The sequence below is a fragment of the Paramormyrops kingsleyae genome, chromosome 2 (genome assembly GCF_048594095.1).
Source record: "Paramormyrops kingsleyae isolate MSU_618 chromosome 2, PKINGS_0.4, whole genome shotgun sequence".
Classification (NCBI taxonomy): domain Eukaryota; kingdom Metazoa; phylum Chordata; class Actinopteri; order Osteoglossiformes; family Mormyridae; genus Paramormyrops; species Paramormyrops kingsleyae.
In genome coordinates, this window is record NC_132798.1 from 9,659,600 (window position 1) to 9,681,642 (window position 22,043).

General features: G+C 40.0%; 2 long non-coding RNA genes across 3 annotated transcripts in view; both read right to left on the reverse strand.

Annotated features, from left to right (window-relative positions):
- Nucleotides 1–578: 578 nt before the first annotated feature.
- LOC111833716 (uncharacterized) overlaps nucleotides 579–22,043 on the reverse strand; it is a 36,452-nt gene continuing 14,987 nt past the window's right edge. Inside the window, exons 1-6 of one of the 2 annotated variants that reach the window (XR_011984796.1) lie at nucleotides 5,860–6,114; nucleotides 3,642–3,853; nucleotides 3,215–3,466; nucleotides 2,578–2,604; nucleotides 2,042–2,107; nucleotides 579–1,880 (exon numbers count right to left, since the gene is read on the reverse strand). This is a non-coding gene — a long non-coding RNA (uncharacterized lncRNA). Of the gene's footprint in view, nucleotides 1,881–2,041; nucleotides 2,108–2,577; nucleotides 2,605–3,214; nucleotides 3,467–3,641; nucleotides 3,854–5,859; nucleotides 6,115–22,043 lie in introns of those variants that run through there. The other variant, XR_011984795.1, reaches the window with a different exon arrangement.
- On the reverse strand, nucleotides 9,398–15,084 carry LOC140581669 (uncharacterized). Its single transcript, XR_011984804.1, has 7 exons — nucleotides 14,938–15,084; nucleotides 14,776–14,845; nucleotides 11,892–12,021; nucleotides 11,485–11,721; nucleotides 11,192–11,218; nucleotides 10,291–10,356; nucleotides 9,398–9,929 (listed from the first exon to the last, which is right to left on the reverse strand). It is a non-coding gene; the product is annotated as an uncharacterized lncRNA (long non-coding RNA).

Sequence of the window (22,043 nt, forward strand, 5' to 3'; positions counted from 1 at the left end):
TGATCCCCCCACCCCCCCTTTTAAAAAAACCCATCGCGTCTACACGTATCATACAATGACATATTTTAGGTTCAAAACAGCAAATTCTGCCAAAAGGTCAAAAGTTTACATCCCTGGTATCTATAAGGATAAGGCGATACAATGCGCATCGAGATAAGATAAGAGACTTTATTGTCATTGTATCAAAAATACAAGAAATTTATTTGGTAGTTCACAGCTCAGCAGCAAAGAGGTATACATTAATGTACCACATTAAAATAGAATACAGTCTCACAGACATGGTATATATATGAATAAACCTAAGATAACTATTAGTAAAATACAATATGAAAAATATATTCCCTAGTGCAGTCTACAGTGTGCTGCATGAAAAAATCCTAAATTATTTACAGATTATAGGTACTTACAAGTCAATGTGATTTTAAGTGACCAAGTTCATATCAGCAGCAATACAGGGGTTGCGATTCAATATATTGTGATATATCGCAATGTTGTACATAAGGTGATATTGCTATTGTTTTAATCTAATTTTATGAAAACTGTCAAAGTATAAAGAACATACCACCATATGCATAAAATCGGAGTTAAAAAGTTTATTTTTTTAATGCAATCAGAACAGTCCCGGTAACATCCAGCATCATAGCACTGCGTTTTATGCAATTTGAGCAAAGGAATAAACATTTGCCTATATCAGTAAAAACGGCACCATTTTTTTTACGTTGGAATGAAAGAGTCAAATGACTGAGGACAGATTACAACACTGCCATCTAGCGGTTGCCGGTTTATTTCATGGAATGCTGCTCAGAGTTTCACATATGGGATTAAAAAAACAACCAAAAGGGGGGAAGCAACTAACGGTACAGGTCAATGGAACTGTAGAATAAATCTAAATAAAATAAAGAGTAAATGGAAACCAAATAAATACACTAAATTAAATAGAATATATAAATTACAATGGATTGAAAGGTCAAAAAATATAAAATCATAAGCTACTTACAATTTGAAATAAATACTGTATTTTACGGATGTAGCAATACAAGGGTGAGATAAAAAGAAGTAAGTAATAAGTGAGTAACAGTAAAAGAACACCAGTAATACTAGAAAAGCCAGTAATGCTACAATAAGTGAACAGGAAAATATAAAGTGAAATATAATAGAATACTATTAACTTAAAAAGTCAGTGTTTCCAGTAGCTTTTTAAAAGTGTTAATTGATTCAGCGGAGTGTCTAATGTCTCCTGGCAGTGTGTTTAATTGTTTTAAATGCCTAAAAGCTGCCTCAGCACAATATGTTTCAACCTTTGGAATGCACAGAAGTCTCGAATTGGTACATCGCAGACTAATAGTAGGAGTATAAAAGGTAAGAAGGTCAGTAATGCATGAAGGTCCATTTAGTGCTTTATGAATAAGTAAAAGAAACTTAGAATTGATTCTAAAAGACACCGGTAACCACTGGAGGTTATACAGGATCTGATCTGTTTTCTTAGTTATTGTTAATATTCTGGCAGAATCATTCTGAATTACTTGTAATTTAAAAGTAGCCATTTTGGGCAAACGTGTTAAAGAGGAATTACAATACACCATACACACAAACACTGATGAGAACTTTTCTTAGCAGTTAAAGCTGAAAGATTAGTGCATGATTACAAATTATTGAAAAAAATCAGTTAAGTTCCACAAATAAAGTACACCAACTACGCTGCAATAGTAAGTTCAGTGGCATGTTAAGGTTGTAACAGATGAAATATAATGAAACTGAATCAAACACACCACCATCTGTAATGCCTAAGCTTCTACTTTCTTCTGATATCACCACTGGATGAACGTGAAATTGTTTCATCTCTCACTGGATCAGCAACCACCAAAGGGTCCTAATCGATGCTACAAAGAAATAGTATTGCTTACAGTTAGAGTGAAAGAAGTTCTCAATACAAGTCAACATGTTTTCTTAGTTTTGTAATTTGAATGCTGTCTACACATAGGACACCCACCCAGAGTGTTATAGATGCCTGATTACTTCATTTTTTTATACAAATACTTACCTACGATGAGAACCAGGACTGTCCAGTTGCAGCTGTGACTGTGTTGAGATGAATCTTTTTGTGAATCTGAATAACACACAGCATCAAAGAGTTGTGTTGATACTACAAGTAAATCAATCATTTAACTGAATTGTGATTCTGTCTCAAACAGGTTTACATTGATTCTTTGAACACTTGTATAGATATTTAAGTGTGTACCCATATGCATGACTACAGATCAAAGTGAAGGCAGTGCTCAGCACCTATAGATCAGTGGCCTGTACTACAAAGTGGGGTTACTGGTTTATCAGGGTAACTTGGCGGATTTAAGGTACCACAGTTTAAATGGACTTCATATTCGTTCACTTACATTTTGCCCAGACTACCTTAAATCCGACAAATTACCTCGATAAGCCAGTAACCCTGCTTCGTAGTACAGGCCTCTGGAAGGACGCATGTAGACCAGGTGTGAGCATTTTTTCTGCTATGTGGCCGGCAGCTACATTATGACACAAACAAAGAAGGAGCAGACAGGTCTCTGCAGTGACATCACTTACCCGCTTCAGAGTGGAATTCTGGGCAGGCTTATATAAAAAAAAAAAAAAAAAAACTTTAAATATTTACTAGGGAGGACAAAAACAATGCTGACATTTAGTGCATTTTCATTTACCAGTTTCAGACAGGTATCTGCCATAATATTTTGTTTTATATGCACAAATATTGAAACAATTTATTAATTTAATTGATTCAAATAAGTGGCACAGTGGTGCAGTGGTTCGCACTGTCACCTCACAGCAAGAAGGTCCTGGGTTCGATCCCTGGGTCACCCAGGGTGCCTTTCTGTGTGGGGTTTGCACGTTCTCCCTGTGCAGGTGTGGGTTTCCTCCCACCCTCCAAAGACATGCAGATTAGGTCAACTGGCTACTCTAAATTACCCATAGGTGTGTTTGTCTGTGGTGGGCTGGTGGTGGACCCTCCCTCTTCCCTGAAGACACTGGGATTGGCTCCCGTGACCCAGATGGATAAAGTGGTATAGATAATGGATGGTTCAAATAATTTAGATTAAATGGCCATCCTACGAATATAATGACAGCTTAACTCTGTGTGACCTGTTTCTTTAAACACCCATAAGTTCTCGATCCCTGATATAAAATTCTAGAATGATCAAAGCAGTGTCTTATCTGTAATACTTACGTTCAGTTACTGTGTTCAAATGTTTGCCTGTTGCTTCAAAAATATAGGTCCAGTCATCCTGGTCAGTCACCACAATGAACTGATTGTTGTATTGGCAAATAAAATCATTCGAGCTCAATTTCAAATCGCTTGAGCAATGTGGAGGGTGTTCTTGTCTCTCCCATAATGGCCTGTCATCACCCGTTTTATAAACTCTCTTCCACTGACTGGCACATTCTGCTTTGCAAACTATGCATGTTTTTGGTGGTGATCCTGCAAGGATGCAGCACGTTACACTACAGTTAATATCAGTCATCTTAAAGAAACAAGACCATGAATGAACAAAAACATCTGTGTAATAAGAGTTTAACAACAGTTCTAAAAATGCAAAGTTTAAGAATAAGAATCTATGAACAGCAGACAAATTAAGTGAAAGGTATCATCTTACCGTGTGTTTCTGCTGAAGTAGGCCTATTCATAGGCAGAGAAACAAAAAAGACTAAAAGTAAAAATAGATTTTTTCTTCTGGATGAGAAATTCACCACCGTCATCGTCATCCAGGCTCCTGCTATCCCTGCCTTTTCCAAATCCAAGTGTCTAAAATCTCCAGTTTTCTGCCGGTGCGCTTCCATGGACTTCAATGCATTCACTGAGCTTTGACTGTGTCATAAAACAGAAAAGTAAGTATATTTTAACGATCTCCAAAGGAACCCTCTGATGTAAACCTATACAGGCATCACACAATATCCATTTAAGATCTATTTATAGTCAGACCGCAAAGTGCGGAAACGTGGACTGAACCCGGTGTGTGTAATGTTTTTACATTAGGCCTACTAAAGGATTCAGTAGTGGTTTAACAAAAAAAATTATGCTTAGTGTACCATAATGTGCTTTGATATGTTTATACTGAATTGTTTAGGGAAAAAAAACATTGTGCAGTACAATACATACACAGTACCATGGAATTTTTATTATTTAAAAATTATTTATAAATCTTTCTTATAAAGCATCCTTTCATGATGTGGCTATTGCATGAGTGCACTTACACGTTATGCGTGTAAGTTTACTAGACCGGGAAGTACGGAGGAATTACATCCACGCAAATGTCCACAAGGTGGCAGCCCCCCCCCAATGAAAGTCAAAGTGGGATCAAAGTGGATCGGAAGTCAGGTATTCATTAGAAAACTTATTTTTAACTCGCATAAAAAAAATGGTTGACAGTTATTTTGAAAAGCTGATTTCTTAAATACTGCTTTTCTGAAAACTATGCTGTGATTATGCTCTGCTTATTAGCAGTAAATATTAAAATGGTTTAAAGGGATTAATTTAATATTGTCTCTAAGAAAACACTGAAACTGCTGTTACAGCTCCCCGTAACTACCCTCCGCCATGTTTTCACCGACACAAAACAAACCCATGTTGCACCTGCGTTTGGGAGACCATTGCTAACGTTGGTTAATGCTGGATGTATTTAATGTATTTCCAAGCACAGTCATCAACCACAGTTTTTATGATTAAAATTTGAAACAGTAACACTAACCATCAGAAAGTTCACAGTGAAACTGCCAGTCATTTCAATGCCTAACCCTGACTCTTAGTCTTCTGAGATGCTGCAGTTGCAAGGAGCAGTTGAAGTGAGGACCTTTTTTCCCCATGAGGCAAGGCTTTCCTTTCCTCACAGACCCTGATCCCCCCCCTTTTAAAAAAACCCATCCCGACTACATGTATCACACAGTGGCATATTTTAGGTTCAAAACAGCAAATTCTGCCAAAAGGTCAAAAGTTTACATCCCTGGTATCTGTAAGGATAAGGCGATACAATGCGTATCAAGATAAGAGACTTTAGATAAGAGACTTTATTGTCATTGTATCAAAAATACAAGAAATTTATTTGGTAGTTCACAGCTCAGCAGCAAAGAGTAAAATACAATATGAAAAATATATTCCCTAGTGCATTCTACAGTGTGTTGGATGAAAAAATCCTAAATTATTTACAGATTATAGGTATTTACAAGTCAATGTGATTTTAAGTGACCAAGTGCATATCAGCAGCAATACAGGCCAAGTTTGTTTGTAATTTCCCCCTAAACAACACAATATAACAATCAGGGTGTGACAGCCGGCGTTCCGCGAGCAGGCAGGAAGCGGGGAATCCCGAGCCGGGCAGACAATACTCTAAATACGGGGTTTTAATGGGGATAAACAGGACAGCACGGTACATACGTCAGTGACAGATCAACAGTCATTTGGTTGTGGAACCAATTGACTATACTTTAATTCACCGTGTACCGTATTAATTTCCAGACTAATTGATTACCTATCCTTCATAAGAGCTTCATATGACCATGCCCCCCCCCCCCGAAGATCGCGACAACCAGTCCTCAAACATGCGTGTGGTTCTGGTAAATCAAATCAATTTAAAGTCGAACTGCTAAATCGCGATTCTTTACCGTTTTCCAACCATTATAGCTTCAGGCGTTATTAAATACCGATACTCCGTATCTAGCTCGTTCGTAAATGTCTAGCTGGCTTCATTTTTAAAAAAAGCAATACAGCAGTTTAGTGACCGAACCATGTTGTTCTCTCCCAGTTACATATTTCTATTTATCCTCACGTATTTAAAACGTTTATATGAAGTTTGTCGGTTAATTAGAAAGCAAGCTTACCTCTTGAGTTTCTTTCGCGGCGACACTTATCTGTCTGATCATGCCACCAATAAAACACTTCTGCAAAGTTCCTGGAGTGATGCAATCGGCTTACAATGTTGCAAAAAATAAAAAGGACCCATAGAAATGTAGGTGGGTAAATTCTGGGAACCGGTCCAGGTTTGACCTGGTTATTCTTGATCTGTACTTCGCAGGTTATGAACAGTGGCGGTTTTAGGCATGGGCGAACGGGGCAGCAGCCGGGGCGCCATTTTTTCATCACACGAAGCAGTTTTCTATTATCTATGATACTTGTGCCGCCCCTGCTGCTGAAGGAGCCGCACAGAGGCTGAGCGAGCGGAGAGGGGAAGGATGGGTAAATTCTGGGAACCGGTCCAGGTTTGACCTGGTTATTCTTGATCTGTACTTCGCAGGTTATGAACAGTGGCGGTTTTAGGCATGGGCAAACGGGGCAGCAGCCGGGGCGCCATTTTTTCATCACACGAAGCAGTTTTCTATTATCTATGATACTTGTGCCGCCCCTGCTGCTGAAGGGCGGCACAGAGGCTGAGCGACCGGAGAGGGGATGGATGGGGGCTCCTTTGGGGGAGCGCAGAGTACAGTTCACCTCTCCCAAATGAAGCGGACAAGGAGGGGGGGTTAATTATGTCAGTGACACCTGACTTTCTTACAAATAACGCACATTTCATTCAAAATATTATAAACACAGACCAATAATTTGCACTTTTTTCATTTATTTAATTGTGTGAAATGGCTAATAAAAATGGGTATTAAAAAGCGATTATGATGTGGAGGTGAATTGGTTGAGTCTTGACTTTTGGTCGTGAGTGACAGCGTTGGGGGATGGGTGTCATGCCCCGATCGTCCGCTCCCCTTGTGTGCCACGCCCCCTCGTTAACCGCATGTGGATTCCCCGTGTTTACCAGCTGTTCCTGATTGTTGTCATTAGTCCATTGTATTTAGTCCGCGTTTCCGTTTGTTTCCCCAGTCCGGTCGTTGATGTAATGTCATATCGTTGCGTGCTTTGTTCTATCATTAAACCCCGTATTCCTAATCCCTGGATTCCTGCTTGTCTGTCTGCGCTCCGGGCACCCGAGGCCATAACAATGGGAAATCTGTTGATTGTCGAATCGTGGTTAAAAGTAATTATTATATGATCTATGAAAATAATGAACCACTTAAATTGCTTTATTCTACAAAGCTAGACTGCTAATTAAAATTTCCATGTTATTTTAAAAACTTGGCTCAAGTTAAACTGAAGTCCATGACTTGAGCAAAAATGTGCAGCCCTTCAATTCATAGACTGGATTCGAAAAATATGAAAAGAAAATAATTTATCTGGGACTTATTTCTGGGTAGGAAGTAACGTGGCAGTCAAGGCTGTGGGGTACAGGGGTACTCAATTACCCCCATAGCTCCAAATTCCATCAGTGACACAAAGGACCAAGGGGGGGGGGTCTCCTTTGGTTTATTTCACAGACTGAGGGAAGGCCTGATCAAACGCACAGTCCGGAATGAGTTAGATAATAAAATAAATGAACAAATGGTGGCATGCTGGACTCATACCTCCTGGGTTATAGGATTGATTCTGACCCAAATTTGTGGCTGAATTTGCATGTTGTGGCGATTGTGGAAAAACAGTATTTTGAAAATCAGTGGACTCAGAGACAGCTGAAAAGAGAGCCTTTATTTATGCCTGGGTGTAACAGTTTCTAGTAGGTACTGCGAATAAACACAGCATTAAATATTTACTATGGGTAATTATACAGCGAGAAGTGCACATCAACAACTTTACCTGATACAATATTTAATTCGTATTTAATTGGAAATACAAAACCAATCAGATTCCCTGCTATTCATGTCTTTGGCAATATATCAACAATGTGTTTATAAGATAAAATACATACATATGTTGAATATTCTCCTCTACTGACGTCACTCTATCTTAGCAGCTGGCATGATCCTGTTCATCAGGCATTGTGTCATGGCTTTTCCCAGGTGCCCATAGCGGCTGGGCAGGAATGTGCAGCAGATCACATGAGTTTTAGCAGCCATCATTGGAAGAGTACATCAGCTGGCTCGCTTCCAAGAGATGTGACCCACAATATTGAAATGTGACTCCCGAAAAGACTGACAGGGAGGCAGGAGAAGGTTTCTAAATAATTGTTTGATATTTTATCAAATTCACACAATAACCAACACCCACATTCTCTGCCTAAATCATTTCTCAGTCCTCTGTTATACACTAGTTGTTTTCCAGACACTGGCTCAAGGTGAAGTTCCTCCTTCCCTTGTAACTTATCTGAAATGATTCAGGTTTCCAGGGAACGATCCGGGGGAGCCCAACCCTCCCCCATATATGTACCAGACGGCTTTTCTCAGTCTGAGAATGGGCCGGTTTTAGGGAAAGGGGCCTCATGTCCTTGGCCACATTACGTCTCTCTCACATTCTTACTTCACAGATTCATTTTTACTTTCAAATAAATTTATTCTTACAGTCACAAACAAAATTAAAGCTGGTGATTACAATATACTGGGTTATGTGCAAGATTAATTAATCATTATAAGTAAAACTAAAACTGATTATCAGCACTAATATTGATTAATAATATTAAGTCCTTAATCATAAAAAGCACACATGTAAAAAAAGCATACATGTAAAAAAGCATACTGAATAAGTTCTTCATTTGAGCTTGAAGGATTATTTAAATGATTAATGCATGATTATAAATTACTGTAAATCAACTGGGATGCTACCTTAAAATCAGTAACGTGATAATGCATAATATATAATAACTTACTGTGAAAGACCAAATATAATGAGACAGAATTAAATGCCACCCTTTGCGTACATCGGCTTGTCTCTGATATTACCCTTGGATGGACATGAATTGATCAAGGGGGGGCGGTTTGGGTACCACAGTCCTTACATCTATTTACAGGTGTGCGGTGGAGAGCTTCTCCGCTGCAGTCAGGAAGGCACAGTCTTCTAACGACTGAAGAGATCCTCATCAGTAGATGAAGGAATAGGGCTGCCAGTATCATGCAGGACTCCTCACCCTGCAAATGGACTGTTCACCCCCCTGCCCTCCGGAAGACAGCTGTGTGGCATCAGGGCCAGAGCACCCAGGGTGAGAAACCGCTTCTTTCCAGAAACCGTCAGACTCATAAACTCTGCCACACACTAGAGATTTTTCATGTGCAAAAACAATTAATATTTATACTCATCACTAACACTATTGTACTTTTAATATAGTCATCTATACTTTAAATTGCACTATTTAGGTTTTTTTTATTTATTGTATGTTTTACTGGAGTGAATGTCTGTTTTTAGATAATAGTGCTGCTTCACGTGACCTCAGTGCCTAATTTCATTCCCTTTCATGTGTTACGCTCCAGTCTAGGGTTGGAGCCTAACAAGGTGAAAGGGAAGGAGGGATTGGGAAGGACAAGACAACCAGGAGTAGGAGAACAGAACACGGGACACAAAGGGAGTCTTTTTATAGTTTTTTTTATAGTTTTTCACAGACACTGTACAAACACTAGGTGTAACGAACGTCTGGAGTGACAAAGGCCAAAGAAACAAACAAAAACACATCTATCGAAAACAACCACAAGCTAAATTCATCCTAAGTGAGCACAACAAAAAAGTGAAACGAAACAACAATGCCTAAGCCTATCTCCCTAAACAAACAGTAATCCCCACGTTGACGAAGAAACAAAAAGGCAGACACTCCTTACACACACCTAGTGGAACACGAAACACACAGTCGAAGCAAAGGTATCCAGAGGGGAGATCAGAGAGGCGAAGACGAAGTACAGGCGAGAGTTCAAAACCAAGCAAGCAGTCAAAACCAGGGCGAGGGGTACAATAAGGGATGAGGCGAAAAGCGGAAGTCAAGAACAAAACAGTCCAAAGAACCTGCAGGCATCCTCCTGAACTTACTGCACGTAACCCAAACTTACGACACGTAACACATGCTACCCCATGTTTGTGGAATGACAAAAAAACCTTCTTGAATCTTGAATCTCTCCACTGGATCACCAGCCAACAGTGATCATGAAGAATGCTGCAAAGAATGAGCATTGTTCACGGTTATTTGAAAGTAGTTCCCAATTTAAGTCAACATATTTTCTTAGGCCAATTTTTGTAATCTGAATCTTGTCTACACACAGGACATCCACCCAGCGTGTTACAGATGCCTTTAAAATGGTTTTGATTACTTCTCTATTTTTATACACAGTGAACATTCCATGAAGGTGTTCTTCCTTCTGCTCTGAGCTGCCTAGACTCCAGCCCAGGTACCATCATGCATCATACAAACAAGGATTTGTTCATTCTGATTTCACTGCTGAACCTTCTGGAACTTAAAGCAGTCTCAAAGAACAGCGGCCCAGCAAAGTGAAAGACACTGTACTTCAAATACTTACCTATAATGAGAATGTAGGGTGTCCATTTCCAGTCATGAGTGCGATGAGAAGAGTTTGTCTGTGAACCTAAAAAATACACAACATAAAGTAGAACTGTGTTGATACTACAAGTAATCAATCAACTGAATTGTGATTCTATCTTTCACATTTGTACACTGACATTTTGAATGTTTGTATGAACATATGTATTGATACCCATTGCTACAATTCAGTGTGAATGCAGTGAATGCACTCAGCGCCAACAGATGGCAGCAGCTATGAAAGGCCATTAAATGTCATATGGCTTCTCCTACAGCTGACTAGGCCTATTGCCATGCTATCTTGCTTCCAGTTTACTACACATTTGCCATGGCAGAGCTATGACTGCCTTCCACAACATTCAAGTCAGATATGGCTTTATTAAGAAGTACAGTAGATATCAGAACCTGGTTGGTAAAATGTGAGCCCACCAGAATAAAATTTCCGGAAACAAAACAAAGTCCTATATTGAAGTTATTGATTTTAATTTATAGGTTATTAATGGGCATTTAACTGACTTTGTTCATTTTCTGAAGATTAATAGTGACAGAATGACTTCTGAGGGTTAAGCATCATGATCTTATTGTTGTATCATTACATACATGATGTGGTGTATTGTATTGTAAGGAAGTTTGCACCATCAAAACTGAATTAAAGGTACAGGAAGACAATTAAGCAGTATGGCCACCTGACAGAAATAGTACAGAAATAGTATGACCAGGAGACCACAGTACCATGTGACCCTGAACATCTAACACAATGGCAGACAGATCTGGAGGGACGCAGGTAGATCAGGAGTGTGTATGTGTCTAAGTGGCCGGCAGCTACATGATGACATAAACAAGGAGGAAGCAGAAAGGTCTCTGCAGGTGACATCACTTACCCACTTCAAAGCGCAATTCTGGGCAGGCTAAAGACAATAATAATGATAATAATAATATTATTAATAACTTTAAAAGATTACTAGGGGATACAAAAAATACATTTCAGGACTGATTTAGAACATTTTATTTAACAGTACGAAAACGGGTTAAGTATCTGCCGTAATGATGCATATTTTCAAATGACTTTCTAAGAATATAATCATAGCCTAACTGTATGTGACCCGTATCTTTAAACACTCATGAATCCTCCCAGATGTAACATTTCTGAAAGAGTCTTATCTGTAATACTTACATGTGGTGTTTGTGTCTAAAGGGATGCCTGGTCCTTCAAAAACATACTTTTCACCATGGACAGTAGGCAGAAGGATCTGCCCGTTGTAGCGACATAAAACATGCAGCTGCAAATCACTGCCACAATCCGGTAGATGTTCTGGTTTTCCCTGCCAGATTGGGCTGTCAGAGGTACTCTTATAGACTCTTCTCACTTCACTGGCACAGTCAGCATCGCAAATTACACATAGTTCCAGTCCTGTGAGAATACAGATACACTACAGTTACGTCCACTGTCACGTTAAAGAAAGAGCACTGTGAATGGAAACAAAAACATCTGTCTAATTACAGTATAAGAACAGTTCTAACAAGAGTAAAATGTCCCAATCTAAGAACAGCAAACAAATTAAGTGACAAGTAACATCTTACCACATACTAAAGTAAGAACAGAGAGGAAGGACAAATAAATTATTAAAATGTGGGCCATCCTGTTCTGACTTGTGTCTTCAGATGGGGCTTCTTGGAGAAACACTTTCTCCACCAGCTCAGTTGTGTTGTTCTGCTCCACCACACAGGTTGCATTAAAAAAAGAGAAAAGTAAGCAGATTTTACCCATTTATAAAGCATTCTTCATATCAAAGACAAGATTGCTCCCATCTGAAAAGGTTACAGTATCTATGTAAAATTACATTTTAATTTACATTTAGCAGATACTTTCACCCAAAGTGACACACACTCAAGTAAAACGAAAACTTTGATAATATAAAATAATTTTAAATAAAATAATTCACTATTTCCACTCCTGTCAGTACAATCACGTCAGAATAACTGCGTGGCTCTAAGCCCTCACCTTTCCTAAAACCAGTTAATTAAACCTTTTGCTCACATACTACTGCGTGAGAAAGGAAACCTACTTGGGGTCTTAAAGGGATACTAACAAATTTACAAAATATATACCAAACAAACAAAAGGAAGGCAAACAAAATTAATCAATAAAGAAAACAATTTATATGCAAGAACATTAATTAGAAATAATTCACTAAACAATAAACATCTACCTACAGAAGCCCAGGGGTGAAACCAATCTGCTGATCAGCTAAACTTGCAATCACAGCAGTGATTGAATCCCGGACCAGCAAAGCAGCCCTGAGGTTCCCTGAGCAAGGTGCTACCTCCAATCTCTGCTCCCTGAGCACTGACTTAGCTGCCCCCTGCTATGTCACATATGGGTTACATGCAGAGGTCACACTTTGTTGTTGTGCACCGTGTGCTGTGGTGTATTAACAATGACAACCAATCACTTTCCTATAGCTCTTCTGTGCTATATGAATTTCTAAGGGAAATTGACTTGCTCAGTCGAGGCCCTCAGAGGATGTCGCCCTAGGCGGCCGTCTATGTCGCCTAACGGGTAGGGATAGGCGATACCACTCATTTTCTTTTCAGCCGAATAGCATAAGTATCAGCCACTGCGGCTAACCGTACTGCAGATCCCTTACCCACACGTTAAATAAATTAGCCACAAAGTCATTCTCACGCTAAAAGCTGAAGCACAGAAGCAAAAAGGTCATATTTGTGTGGCTGTGATACTATGTGTCTGTAGGCAGGAAGCCTGAAGCTGTCGAGCAATGTTTCCATTGGCAGACTGAGTCATCGGCATGAGCCATAATGTCAGGCAAACTGCTGAAGCTTTCTGCACTATTTCCCTCTGCGAAGGCCATTCGTGCTTCATCGTACAGTCGTGAATGTTTTCAGATCAACAGCTGTCAGTTACTCCCCGATCCCAGCTTAAGCCTAGAGGGGATCCTGCGTTTTCTGTATCTGGGCCTAAGCTATGGAATAACCTACAGTCACAGGTTAGGTCTGCACCCTCAGTAACTGCATTCTACGTTAAAACATTTTTCAAGGGCTTTTACTTAATAGCATGATAAGCCTGCATTGGTACTTATTTGTTCACTTGCACTTGTTTATTAACTCTTAGCCTGTCCATCTGTTTGTCCTTTTTATCAAAATATATATCAAATTTTACAGCTCTGCTGGGTAACTGACTATTTTTTATTTAATAATCTTGCAGAATTGTAACATTCTTTTCTTCCCTGATTGTTACTGAAAGTAAATGAATGCTGGCACCACCTTTGTTAATCCAACATGGTATATCCACCAAGAAGTATACTTTCATTAAAGGCAAAGTGCATTGAATCTTTACACAAACAAGCTGACAAGAAGTTCCCTCAGAAGACAGCCTTCCCCCACTGAGCACGGGCTGCCAGCTCCCACAACCCACAGACACAGTAATACAGTCACTAAAAACCCTGATGTCTGAAATGTTCACTGTGCACTAACCACATTACTAAGTAACGCAAACCACAAACACTACGAAAGGAAGGGGAAGAGGCCACCCTCAGCTATTGAACTGACTCTGGGGGACCACTGGCATGGCACCCATACTTAAAGGAAAAGCATATTAATCATAAATAGACAGGAGCACGCCAGGGGTCTAATTGGCCTGTTGCACTAAAGCGTCTTAATTAGGATAAAGCGTCGCCAGTAGGAAGCGAATCATAGCAGAGATTCTGTGGAGGGTGCGGCGGATCAAACGCAGTACGGGAACCTTGAGCACGTGCGGCAAAGCATTCCCTGATCCCGCTATATGTAAATAAGTCGTTCAACCACTAATGCGTGTCGTGTTCGAATCTGCTCCCCGGCCACGGATTGCCTCCCCTGGCGTAATCGCTACAACGAGTAGCGAAAATTTGTAAACTTCTGATTACTTTTGGTGTTTGATTCTATGTCATATCATCTCCAAGTGTGACGGTGTCGAACATGAAGCTAATCGCCGCATTATAGGTATGGCAAGAAGATAGAATGAGAGAGAGCGAAGCGACGTTGCCTACCCTGAGCTCAGCCTGGGTGTGTTTGTGGGTAGTTGATATCTCACTAGTACGTCGCTTTGGACAAAAGTCGGTCCAGATTTTTAATAAATCGAGCTTATTTAAAACCGAACTGTTACAACATTCGTATTCGAATCTGGACAACTTAAAGCTTATAAACAGCATATAAAAACACCCGATAAAACACCGATTCTAACAAAGCATGCAATAAATGTAAAGTTTAGTGAGAGAACCATGTTCTCATCCAGGTACACATTATATTAATCCTCGCTTATTTATAAAATCTATATGAAGTTTACCGGTGAAATAGAAACCAAACACCTGGGCATGTGTCAAGCTGCACAGCGTACATTACTTTGGACCGCATCCGAACACGATGCGGATTTCTAAAGCTAATTCTGGCAACCAAACAAGAATAAACTTACCGGCGGCTTTCGTCAGATTGACTGGTGGCGGAGGTTTGACAGAAGACATCTGACGATCATTGTAAACACGCTGCAAGTGACGTACGTAAAGTTGTAGCAGGAAGCATGTGAAGTACTTTTTTCTACATCACATAAACATGCGCTAGAGAGGCGTAAACCTACCTAGATTGACCTTGATAAAGACAGATTATTTATGGAATTTATTTATTAACCTGTCTAACCTAAATATTTTTTCAGTTGAATTCGATTTTATTTGATAAACTCGAACTGGTTAATGCCTAAAACATTTATCGTAGCTTTTGTCCTAGTTCATTTATTGATGGAGAGCAGGGGCGTCGTAGTGGGGGGGAAAAGGGGACTGAGTTACCAGGGCCCCATGTGGGGGGAGGGCCCCTAAGGAATCTGGAATTTTATTTTCCTTTAAATATTAATATTATTCAAAGGTCACAATAAATGTTGCTATCTAATGTAAATGTAATTTTTGTGGGAAAATAAATCGGTTGACGGATTGAATTGTGTCCTAGCTTACAGTGCCTGAGGACAAGCACCCTCACCCCTTGCAATGGTATAGTCTTCACCGGGCTTTTTAACTAGGCGCATTTAATTTAGCGGTCATTCAGATGAAACAGCTAAATCCGTGTTGGAAGATGATGCCAAAGAAAGCTAAATCCGGTTTTCAAAAAAGAAAAGAGAGGCAGGAAAGAAACAAAAAAATAAATGAGGGAAAGCAACTGCTTAGAAACTTTTTTTCCCAAGAAACGTGAGCCCAAATGTGAAAGCAAATAGCCTACATTAAATGAACTGTGATTATTAAACACTTAAATACCACCGCGAAATTACACATAGCTTAACATGATGTACTCTAGATAAGTGTATTTATGTATGTATCGTCGGCGATGCCGCGTATCTTTCTCGTCTATTTCAGTTTATATCTCGCTGAAATGTTTGTGTAGAATCATGGAAAAAATGCTGGCTAAATCTGTAATCTGTCTTCTTTTCAAAACTACATTGTCGAAGGTATTTAAAGTTTTTAAAATTAGATTAAATCGGCAAAAAGTAAACCATGTCACCTTTCTTTGTTTTACCTGCATGGGGGGCGTGTAGTACCGCCTTCGCGTGAAGATCGCTATTCACATTCTAAACAGCCGCACTTCCGCGTATCCCAGGGAGCACTAACTGGGATATAAGTTTGTGTTTAGCTTTTTGCCCATTGCCATTTTTCAGTGTTTTCTTTTTGCCCTTTTTTAATGAAAAACAAAACTGGACTCACTAGTCATTTATCTTTCATTATAAATAAAGTAGTTTGTCAATGTGGAAATCTGAAATGGCATTTTTCTTTTATGTAATAATAAAAAATAGGCTACTTGATGAAAAAGCTGTTCTCTTCAGCCAAATGCAAAAGTGTTCAATTCTCATGCAGGCCTATGATGTTAGGCTACCTTTGGTGACATTTCCTGTTATAGCTTTTAATCATCCTACAAATATTATAAAACCAAATTCCAGTGAAGGCGTGTGATTAGGCTGTTTTTTTTTTTTTGGGGGGGGGGGGGGGGGGCATGGGCACTGTTTGTGCATAGGGCCCAGAATTTGGTGCTACGCCCCTGATGGAGAGTGCAATAATCTGATCTAACACACAGTATGTCTTTGCTATTCAAGCAGTTTATTTGTTCTAGTTTTATGTCAGTTTTATGAAATATGTTACATCTGAATGTCCTTAGACACGAAGATAGTCTTCCTCGTTTGTAAAAAGATAAACTCCACACAACTTAGAGGCACTGTGGAAACGCTGATTGAGGTTCCCCGGGAGATTCCCCTTGGTTTTATGCGCTCTGATAGGTTATATTTCTGCATGACCGCGTGGTACAGCAACTGTGGTAACACTTTATAATACTGTTCCGTAGTTAACAGGTAAATATGCAGGAAGTAAGCAGCAACAAAGGAGTAGTGCTTCATTAACACCTAAATTGGTACTATTAACTACTAAGGAGTTATGCTTAATTACTCAATAGGTAATAGTGAACTAATTATTATAGTTCGCTATTACTTCATTAGAAACCATTGAGTATTGCTGGTCTCATTGGGAATTATGTACTAACTATGGATTATTTCTAATAATTACTAGGTCATTACTCATCAAATGAACAGTGCTTTTTTGGACTAACAGGAACTTTAGAGCACGACACCCCAGAGCTCAGGCTAGGTATGCAGTTATGTCTCCTCGGCAGCACTTTGTAATGTGCAATTTAACTCACTTTTACGTCCCTTTGGACAAAGGCATTTGCTAAACATGTAGCCTACATTTATCTGGCGTTTATACAGCAGCCTGTCACATGATTATTGATTACCGAACTGATACATATATCAGACGCATCGTCCATCTATAACGTTTTCCCACACTGACGTGTAAACGGCGTATAACAACACCGGGAAGATGACTGGGTTGGGAAACACTGTTCTACAGCATTAATCGGATATTTAAAGAAACTACTTCACTTTAACAAAGCGTGTAAATGTAAAGTTTAGTGAGAGAACCATGATTTCCATCTAGGGACACATTTCTGTTCATCCCGGCGTATTTAAGAAGCTGATACGAAGTTAGCCGGTTACCAAACCTGAAACTAAACACGTGATCATGTATCAGTACGTACGCTGTACGTTTACCTTCAATCGTAGCCGAAAACGATGCGTATTTCAAAAAACGAGAATAGACCTAACCTTACCTCTCGCTCTTGGCAGAAGATTGACCGGTGCCTGCGTACTGGTACAAGACACCTGATGACATGCATAAGACATTTGATGATAGGAAGAAAACGTCTGGTGACATGCATCCCCGCCCCCCGCAGCCAAAACAGGAGCGATGTAGGGTTTCCTGTAGCAGGAAGCATGCCTGGTACTTTGCCAAATAAGCCATGCTGCTTCTCTTAGGATAGGTGAATGGTAAAAACCTATCCTAACTCTCATGTTATTTTAACACTAATAAAGACTGGTTATTTATGTAGCCTATTAACCTGTCTAACCGAAATATATATATTTTTAATTGAATTCGACTTTATTGGATAAACTCTAACTGGTTAATGCCTAGAACATTTTGCCCTCAGTTGTATTGATGGAGAGTGCAATAACATTCTGACCTAACATACACATGTCTTAGAGCAGTGTTTCCCAACCAAATCCTCAGGGAACCTCGGACAGTCCACGTTTTTGCTTCCTCTCAGCTCCCAGCACCTGTACCTGGTATTCAGTGTTCCTCATTGGCTGGGGGCTGTCCGGGGTCCCCTGAGGACTGCGTTGGGAAACACTGCAAGGCTTAGAGACACTATGGAAACGCCGATTGAGGTTCGCCGGGAGATTCCACTTGGTTTTAATCGGTCTGATAGGCTGTTTCTGCATGACAGAGTGGTACAGTAGCTGCACCAAAGCTGATAAATAATGCCCTGCAGCTGATAGTAAAAACAACACAGACCATGGTTGGCACTGATCTGCCATCTTGTGAACACATGTACAAGACTCGCTGTGGCAGAAGGCCTAAAACATCTTTAAGGACATCAAGTGCTTCCATCTTGAATATTACTGCTACTGAATTTTGCTAGTCATGATCATATTAATTTTCATGTATTGCTTTGGAATGCATTTTGCCCAGATGTTTGGATTGCTGATAGAGACTGTAGCAATAAGTGACAACAATAGCAACACTCTCCGATATCTTCAATGGATAACTGAAAACAAGGTCACATGAAGTATCCTTCCCTGTGTAGTCTGTGTAATGGGGTAAAGTGATGCCATTTTCAGTGTCTTTCTTTATAACATGATCTAGGACGACCTGTTACTCTCTAGCCCATGTTGGAATAATTAACACTTCATTCAGTTTAAGACCAAGCCATATTTTGTAACTGATTTATACAGACACGGTCAAAAGTATTAGTACCCTCCTGTAGTATATGCAGTATGTTAGGGACACATATGCACAGGGACGGATTACGGACCGGGCCAGCGGGGCCGCTGCCCAGGGGCCCTTGGGGTGCAGGGGGCCCATGGGGCCCCTAGCCCAAAACAATTTGCAATGCTTATCAACAATGTATTTTCGTTTGTCTATTTTAGAGGGCCTACATTCTTTGATCCTTTGCCTACAAGGGCCCCTGACCCTATAGGGCCTCTGATGGAAACATGGAGGGAGGGCGTTTGGCTGCCAAGGGTCCTTGAATTGTGGTGCTGGTGGTGGTGGTGGGGGGGGTCGGTGCTTTCAGGGGGCCCCCGGCCCTGCTATAGGAACTTTAAAGGGAAATGGGTGCATGGGAGCCTACTTTTAGAAGGCCCTCTTAGGCCCTCCTATTATGGTCCTGGCTTCTGGCTACCAGGGGGTCCTAGGGAGAATGGGGGCTTTGGGGGCTTTTAGAGGGCCCTCTGATTATGAGGGCCCTACTAGGAGGCCCTAGGGAGGAGGGTGTAGTGTACCTTTAAAGGGCCATCTGATTACAAGGGCCCCTACCATGGGGCCCCTGGCTTCTGGGGGGAGGGGAGGGGGGCGTGTTAACAGCCTTACAGAAGGCCCTCTGACTAGGGAGCGGTAGCATGGTGGGATGGAGGCGGTTAACCTGCCCGCTGAGTGGCCCCCAGACCAGTGTAGCAGTGTAAGAGTTTGACCAGTGTAATCACTCCCAGGGCTGTAGTGGAGGCTAAACGCAAGTAAACACAGTTTACCCACCTCTGAAACTTCAGAATTAGAGTTTACCCACTTCTCAATTGATCTAAATGCACATCATAGTATAGTTTATGCACAAAATGTGATCACAGAATTCGTAGTTCACCCACCTCTTATTTTACCACTACACCCCTGATCACTCCGTTCTGTAAGGGGATATGGTACACAGGTGGATTCTGGCATGGCTGTACTGATTATAATTTGAGATCCAACTTACTGTATCAACTTAAGCCACCTTCTTTTCACTTTTTCCGAGGTAAAAAGCGGCAAAAGATAGTTTTGTCAACATCATTCTGCTTTTACAACACGGTACGCCGCACTAGTTTGGACCCACAAGTGGCATGATGACGTAGCAACTAGCCATCCCAGACAATGCTGGCGTTTTTTTTTTGTTTTTTTTTGATGGGGGGCTCGCGAACGTTTTGCCCAGGGGCCCACACAACCCATAATCCGTCCCTGCATATGCATATAAATGTTCATATACCCATGAATATGGAAGCATATGTGTAGCAAGATTCAATTTGCAATGCAATATGCAAAATGGCAATACAATATGTTCCCTCTTTTTGCCCACACAAATACTGAAAATACCCCACATTTCAGTTTTTGAAGAAGAATTACAACTGAAATAAGAATAACTTTATTCTAAATTCCACAGAGCAGACACTTTGATTTGATTTATGACTTAACATATTATTGTAAATAATACAACAATTGACAAAATTAGTGGGACCCGAGCCTAATATTTTGTAGCACACCCTTGATGCAATTGTAGCCCAGGTCTCTGAAGCTACTACAGAGTGTAAAATTAAAACAGGGCGACATTCTCTTTCCAATACGTGCAGGTACACAGAAGTGGGCAGCTGTCTCTTTAAGACATCCCTGAGTGCGAATGTGGGAGTTTTTTTTTTCTTTTGGCGGGTTTTCTATAAGGCGTGTAAAAAGAAAGAAAGGAACAGAGAACCGCACCATAATTAGAGAAATAAAAATATTTTGAGTGAATATTATTAACTTTTGAATCATAGAATTGCAGGAATCGGTGGATAGAGAGATTTTGGTGTAAACGCTTTCTTTTGGATATCCTGACTGTTCTTTTGGTGGATTTGATGACGTTTCGAATTCAGCTTTTTTCATCCAAGGATGATCAGTTGTTTCGCGGAGTCACCCCTCTGCGTTGGAGTGCACAACGTAAAAGTTTCTTGTAACCGAAGATTTCTTCCAGCGCTTCATGAAGACACCAGAAGCGGACAATAGTGATAGAGGGGTAGGAAGTCAAGTGTTTTAAACTGATGATTGATACTGATACCATTATTGTAATTGATTTGGGACAGATTATACATGCGTATACCGATATCTCTTTTGTTCAATACCCCTTATGTCAATAATTCAATTATTGTTTTTATTTTTATTTTCCATGTGTTTTGAACCATGTGAACCTCTTAGAATGTACTTATTGAGATATGAAAGTGATTGAATAGGATCGATCTTTAGTATGACATATATCCACCTAACTGTAAAGTAGTGGTGGGTGGATCGATCCAAGTATCGATAATAATGTTGATCAATACCAGTTTAATGAGATCGATACTTTAGTTTCAGTTTCTCTCCTGAATTCACTGCAATGTCAGTGTCAGCACTGCTGCTCTCAACTGCCGCTCCCGGCTGTCAAAGCGCTTAGCAGACTTTGCTCCTCCTCCTCCTTCTTGTCTTTTTGAGGTTGTAGCGTCACATATATATATATGCACTTACATATCTGTACGGAGATGAACAGTGAGAGTCAGTTTATTTTCGTGCAATTAAAATTATTATTATAAAATTATTAAAATTGCAGTCCATTCAATTTGTCGCCGTTTCTGAGGTTCTCAAACTATTATCTCAATCTATCAAAATTTTAATAAAAAATGGAGCACTGAAGTAAAGAAATAATTACTTGGATTATATAGGAATAATTATTGATACCGTTTGATATGGAAAAATTATCATAATAAAATATTTTGCCATATCACCCAGCCCTACAAACACACACACAAACACAGTATAACTAAGTCTACTTAATTAGCAGTCCTTATACCTAATTAACGTTAGCAAGTTAGCTAATGTTAATTTTAATTAGGTAAAAGCTAAATTACATAGCAAAGCTTAACTTCTAATTTAGCACAATAATATGTATAGTTTACCTCCATGATGAGTCTTGCTATGGATGGTCAAACAGGAAGGGGAGTTTTCAGTTGGCTTTATGTAGAGGGAAGCAGGTAATATACCAAGTTAAACCTGCCATAGAGGGGGGTTGTGGCTTGTGGACAAAAAATCCTCATTGAAGGGGTTCACTGCCCCGTCCATCTACCCGTCCATTTTCTGAAACTGCTTGTCCTATTCAGGGTTGCGGGGGGCTGGGAGATTATTATTGTTTATATCTTACTGTAGTATTGAATGGCATATGTTGCTAATATGCATGACATTATGGCTTCATTGAAATATGATGTGGAAGTGTTGATTATTTTTAATCCTGTTGTAACTGTTTTTGGTCATGGGGCTGTAATTATAATACTAGGAGGAAAAGTGCCCCTCT